This window comes from Zingiber officinale, chromosome 1A (genome assembly GCF_018446385.1).
Source record: "Zingiber officinale cultivar Zhangliang chromosome 1A, Zo_v1.1, whole genome shotgun sequence".
Taxonomy (NCBI): Eukaryota; Viridiplantae; Streptophyta; class Magnoliopsida; order Zingiberales; family Zingiberaceae; genus Zingiber; species Zingiber officinale.
In genome coordinates, this window is record NC_055987.1 from 24,164,046 (window position 1) to 24,170,045 (window position 6,000).

Sequence of the window (6,000 nt, forward strand, 5' to 3'; positions counted from 1 at the left end):
GATCGACCGGGCGAGCTGACCGAGGCCTGTGAGTCGTAGTTTCCTTGAAACAGATTCGCCCACCTCCGACTGTGCTTCGAGGCTTACAAGGGCCATCCGTTTCCCAGGATACAATGACCGACCATGAATCCGACCAAGCACTGGTGGTCACGGTGAGCTGAGTGGTACCTGAATGCTACCACGGGCACTCCGCCGAGCAGGAGATGCACGACAGATGAGGAGGAAGAAAAATGGAGAGCCTTTGCTTTGCTTGCTGTGTGTTCTCTACCTATGATCGGAGTCTCCTTATATAGGAGCTCAGATCAATAGCCAGAGTTAATGATCTTAATGGTCATTATTAGCCGAGCAGTGAAACGACCACCGTTTCACTCATTATTACTCGGCCGATTTTATTCTACATTAATCTTGAATTTAATGCATCCGTTTCACAGCAGCAAAAGATCTACGTGGCAAAATGTTGGTTGATCCACTTGGGCAAATTTTGCCTGACCGGTCCAGCATTCGTGTGCGCAGGTCATGCTCGCACACGAGTCAACTTGGTTGAGTGCAATCTAGGCCCTGGATTTGCACCCCCTGCGCACCCACGTGTGAGAGAGAGCCTCTCCCCATGCATTTGTTCACATCCTCAATGTATGTGAATCAATATAAACCAACAAAAATGCCTTAAAACTTCCAATGTGGGACTAAAGTCCCATTCACAATGGAGCCTCTTTCCTCTTCCATTTCTTCTCCATTCACTTATTCAACAATCCCCCACATGAATGGAGATAGCGTAAGTGATAGCATTCAACAGTTGAGTCAAGTATAGGATAGGTAGGTTTAGGGTTTAAGGTTTGAATCTTCCCTTGTGAAGATTTGGTTGCTTACTGGCTGATAGTAGACACGATGTCCTTGAACTATACTGACGTCTGTGTAAGCAGTGACAAATCTCACCCAAGACTCTCCCTGATACAACTCAGTTCTCATGAGTGTGTTTGTTCTTGGCCATGAACACGCTTGGTTCTGTGAGAAGCTCTAAGAATTGTGGCTCCAATTCTCTTCGAAGCGGCCCCACTTTTTTCTCACATAGGTGACAAGAGTTTCCATCTACTCTTCTTGATCATTAAAATCCCATCGGCTTACCCTGGTCTAATCACCATTTTATTGGGTTATTCCCCACAGTATATCTAGTCAGTGCAGATTAGTTGTCCCTTTGAACCTAGTTCTTGGGATCTCCAGTAAGCATAGGTTGGGTTTTCTCTGCACTGATCGCTGACAATGACATTAAACCCATTCCTCATGATGAGCTTGCAACTAACTCTTGATTTAACCCCTTGGGTAGCGAATCCGCTAGGTCATCTTTTGACTTCACATAGTCAATAGTGATAACTCTAGTTGAGAGTAGTTGTCTAATATGACGTATATTGCTAGACTTACCATTATACAGATGGCTCTGTGCTCGACCGATTACTGATTGACTATCGCAATGTATGCAAATTGCCGACACAGATTTTAACCATCGTGGAATATCTTCTAAGAATTGTTGTAGCCATTCAGCCTCTTCACCACATTTATCAAGAGCTACAAACTCAGATTCCATCATGGATCTAGTTATTACGGTTTGCTTAGAAGATTTTCAGGAAATGACTGCACCTGCTAGAGTGAAGACATAGCCACTCGTAGACTTAGAGTCTTTTATATCAGATATCCAACTTGCATCGTTGTATCCCTCGATCACAACAGGATATCTTGTATGGTGCAGTCCATATTCACGAGTATACCTCAAGTACCTCAGTACTCTTGTTATCCCTTTCCAGTGCTCAACACCAGGATTACTCGTGTATCTACTCAATTTTCTTACTGTATAGGCCAAGTCTGGTCGTGTATAACTCATCAAGTACATCAGACTTCCAATCACTCGAGAGTATTCTATCTGTGAGATACTTTGACCTTGATTTTTTAATAGATGTTGACTCGTATCTATCGGCGTTCGTGCCAACGCAGTATCACCCTTGGTGAATTTCTCAAGAATTTTGTCCACGTAATGGGGATGACTAAGAATAAGTCTTTCTGTTGTTCTAAGAATTTTAATTCCTAGAATCACATCAGCTAGGCCCATGTCTTTTGGTGTTGGTCATTTTACATGCCACGTGACACATCAAATTAATTAAGATTGAAACTCATTGTAACTAAGAATAATACGTGTAGAAAGGAGTCCCAAGTTGTATTTTTCCAAGGATAGCTAGTGAGTGAGTGAGTGTTCTAGAATTGATTCAAATTTAATTCTTACCTTAACAAGATCAATGAAGCTTCTCCATTTGATTCACATTGCCAATTAAATTCATCCAATTCTTAGAAATGCACTAGATCAAATTAAAAATGACTCAGAGAAATGTGGTTCTCATCCAAGCATTTTCCACTTCATTTTATCAAACTAGCTTCAATCAGGTTCGAATTTTAAAACATCCATTAAATCAAATAATTCACTTACCTCACCTTCAATTCTCAAACTCAATAACAAGTAACTCCAAAAGCTTAAACACACTTATAGAAATCAAACTAGCATCCAATTCATGATCTAAATTTGTTTCAACAATTAAATTCAAACACCAATCAAATTGATGTTGAACAAAGGTAACAATCAAAGCCCAAGGCATTGCAAACTAATTAGATAGCTATAACAAGGATTGGATTATAGAAATTCATACAAATCAGAACTGCAAGTTAGAAAATAGAATTGGAATTGCAAAAGAGATTCAAACAAAATGAAATGACAAAGAAATGAATCAGATCTGAGGATCTGAGCAATCTCAATGTAAAGAAAAATTAAATTGCAAAAGAAACAAACGTTCGCACAAACTCAGATCCATGCCGAAAGCTTCTCCTCCCTGCCGTGGGACAGAACCACCTCTGGGAACGCCTCTTGGGTAGTAGGCTTTGAATCTCGAGCTTCCAACTAATCCATCCGGTTGTTCATAGCCACTGGGAATGCCTCTCGAGCTCACAACCGGGTGGAGTCCTCAACGCATGAAGAAACAGAGGCTGAATCTGGAATTTGCTTCACTTAAACGATTGATCAGATCACTCGAGTGCAACAGATGTAGTGGAATTCGGATTGCAATCGGAGCTTTTGGGAATGCCTCTCGAGCTCCAATGATGATGGAGATCACAGATCTGGGAACGTCTCTTGCCTGTGACCACGGATGTGAATCAGAAATCAAGCTCGTGGACTGGGAACACCTACTACCACTCTCTATACCCTCGGATACTAAACGCCGGAGCTCAGGAATCGCCGCCGGTGAAGAATTCTAGCATCCGGATCTGGAATGAAGAACAGGAACTACGACCGTCGCTGAGAAGAAGAAGGAGCAGTGTTGTGTCGCGAACGCCCGAACCCAGGGAAGCACTGTAGCTTCTCAAAGCTTTTAAATCCTCTACCAATCTGATCGGACGGTTGAGAATGCTCGGAGCTCAATCAACGGTGGAAGATCACCTAAAATCTGATACAAAGGTCCTGATCTCCATCTATGGTCCAGATCTACTCCTCATTAGGATAGATAAGCCAGATCTTCAATGGATGACATAGATCTGCTCCAATCTTGAATGACCGACTATGATTGTTCTGGAACTTGATCGCCTCGTTTCACCCTAGATTGGAACCCAAGTATGGTTTGATCTGATAGGGTCCATGACCCTTTTGATGTCTACAAAATAATAATCAAATATTAGCATCAAATACCATGATAATTGACTAATTTACAATTAAGTCCAAGATCAAATGCAATTATGAAATACGATGTATATATGAATTCAATCTATGAAAAGATAATTAAAAATATGCATTATGAATCAAAATAATATAGCAAAATCATGGTTACCATCTTTCATATCAAATCTTGAGCTCAACATACCTTTTGTGGATTGTATCATCTTATCATTACTTCCAATGATAAGTATGTCGTCTACATAGAGGCACAAGATGACATAGTCACTCTCTATGACTTTCATGTAGACACATTTATCATATTCATTGTTCTTGAATCTACATTCCTTCATGATATTATCAAATTTTTCATTCTACTGCTTTGGTGTATGTTTCAAGTCATATAATGACTTCACCAATCTACAAACCATATTTTCTTGTCCTAATATAGAAAACCCCTCAGATTGCTCAATGTAGATCTCCTCTTCTAAATCCCCATTTAGAAAGACAGTCTTTACATCTATTTGATGTATTTCGAGATTCCATAGAGCGACGATAGCCAACAGTACTCTAATGGAAGTTATTCTCGACACCGGAGAATACGTGTCAAAGTAATCAAGGTCTTCTCATTGTCGGTATCCTTTGATTACCAGTCTGTCCTTATACTTATCAATCGTGCAATCTGACTTCATTTTCTTCTTGAAAATCCACTTGCAACCTAGTGGTTTACTTCTCGGAGGAAGATCCACAAGTTCCCAAGTGTGATTTTGCAAGATAGATTCTATCTCAGATGTAATTGCCTCTCTCCAGTGAGGTCCATCAGAAGAGCCTACAACTTCTGAGTAACTTCGGGGCTCACTCTCCAACATGAAAGTGATAAAATATGATCCATAGGATTTTTCTACCCGAACTCTTTTGCTCCGTCTAGGCTCAACCTCCATAGGTTCCTCCTCCTCATCATCTTCTTCTTGGCCTTGTGTTTCATTTGCCCATGTTGAGGAGCTAGCATCCTTTCGAGTCTTATACGGAAACACATGCTCGAAGAATGAGATATTTTTCGATTCGATTATCGAGTTCTTGTGTATCTCCGGTATGTGTGACTCATACACACATATTGATAAGCACTGCTGTTATGTGCATATCCAATAAATATGTAATCAACGGTCTTTGGTCCTATCTTAACCATTTTTGGATCAGGCACCAACACTGCAAGACACCCCCATATTCGTAAATATTTATAGGACGGTTATCTTCCATTCCACAACTCATAAGGGCTCTTATCTATTTTCTTCTGGGGCACCTTATTTAAAAGGTAATTAGCTGTTAATACAGTTTCCCCTATATAGACTCTGGCAATCCAGAGCTCAATAGAAGAGTATTCATCATCTCTTTTAGAGTTCGATTCTTTCGCTCAACAACTTCATTTTGCTGAGGAGTATAAGGAGTTGTTGTTTCGTATCTGATGTCATGTTCACCATACAACTCAGCAAACGGTGATACATATTCACCGCCTCGGTCACTTCGAACCACCTTAATTTTCCTATTAAGTTGGGTTTCAACCTTAGTCTTATAGAGAGCAAATTTCTCTATAGCTTCATCCTTACTTTTGAGAAGATACACATAACAGTATTTTGTGTTATCATCTACAAAAGTGATGAAGTATTTATTACCACCACGTGTTTTAGGTCGCATCGCGTGGATTAGGTCAGTGGTTCGTTACTTTTTTAATATGTTGTGATCCGAAGAATGGGGACCCATCAAGGGTCCCAACGAGGACGGATGGAGGGCGACTAAGCGGGTAATGGCCAGCAGCGATCCGAGCGGGCAGCGAGAAGCCTAGCCATAGGCTGGGTTTCACGCCAAGGCGGAGGATCGAATAGCCGAGCTGTGTCCGCCCGAAGGTCGGCGGGGTAGTCCGCTCGCCAGGATAAGGGCGAGGATACAAAGGTTAGCCGAGCGACCTATTCGCTCGGCTCGGGATATGGTATGTCAGCAAGATGATTAGACTGTACGCAAGATGACACTATTAAAGGCCCCACCATCACGTCACGGAAGGTTGATACAGTAGTGATATGGCCTTATGGATGCCCTACGGTCCACACCTAGGCATGGTCGAGAGCGGTGATTGTATCAAGGATGCCCTTCTGACATGCCCACACCAGGCATGGTCGAAAGCGGTGATTGCTTCGATTGGTGTGCCCGGTGAGGTCTATATAAGGCCTCCACTTCTTCAACCAAAGGGAGAGTCTTCATCCTACACCCACTTTCTTCATCTATTCTCTCCTGCCTTGATCGTCGGAGGGCCGCCGACACCCCCG